The sequence below is a fragment of the Ceratosolen solmsi genome, unplaced genomic scaffold (assembly GCF_000503995.2).
Source record: "Ceratosolen solmsi marchali unplaced genomic scaffold, CerSol_1.0 scaffold6, whole genome shotgun sequence".
Taxonomy (NCBI): domain Eukaryota; kingdom Metazoa; phylum Arthropoda; class Insecta; order Hymenoptera; family Agaonidae; genus Ceratosolen; species Ceratosolen solmsi.
This window is the reverse complement of record NW_011948414.1, coordinates 15371302-15371982: the sequence shown is the minus strand read 5'-3', so window position 1 is coordinate 15371982 and position 681 is coordinate 15371302. Positions and strand designations below refer to the sequence as shown.

The window sequence follows — 681 nt, the reverse complement described above, 5'->3', positions numbered from 1 at the left end:
ATTCAATAATACGTCTATTTCTTATTTTTCAATAAAAAATTTTATAACGAACGAATGAATTTACAAAAATTGTTTATAACAATATTATTAATTAGTGTAATAGCATCGATAACAAATTAAGAATATGAATGAAATAAACAAAATTTTCATTATAATCTTCATTATTATCTTTTCTTATGTTGCTTACATTAATACTTTAAAGTTGTTTTTATAAAAATAATATATTAAAATTTTATTATCGCAAATGAAATTCTTTTGCTAATGAGAAAAAAAAGGGCCCCTCCGGGATTTGAACCCGGGACCTCCTGCACCCAAAGCAGGAATCATACCCCTAGACCAAGAGGCCATTAGATCTTAAATTTTAAATTAATATATTATTATTTTATGAATTATTATATAATTCAATATTATATATAAAATTAAAAAATTAATATATTAGATATTAAGATTTGCATGAATATACCTTTACTATGGTTTTTTAAATCTTCGTTATGATATTTATAGGTATAACATACTTTATATATATTATATAAGATATAATGATATCTGAGCAAATGAAATATAGCTGTAGTACAAAAATTTATTTATAAAACAAGTTTAATAAATGCATAATTTTTATTTTAATCCTTTAATATTATAGAAATCCTATGAAACAAAGTAATATTTATTATACGAATGAAA

General features: G+C 20.6%; 1 non-coding gene across 1 annotated transcript; it reads right to left on the bottom strand.

The window, feature by feature from the left end:
- Positions 1-274: 274 nt before the first annotated feature.
- On the bottom strand, positions 275-346 carry TRNAP-UGG (transfer RNA proline (anticodon UGG)). Its single transcript has one exon. It is a non-coding gene; the product is annotated as a tRNA-Pro (tRNA).
- Between the last annotated feature and the right edge of the window lie 335 nt (positions 347-681).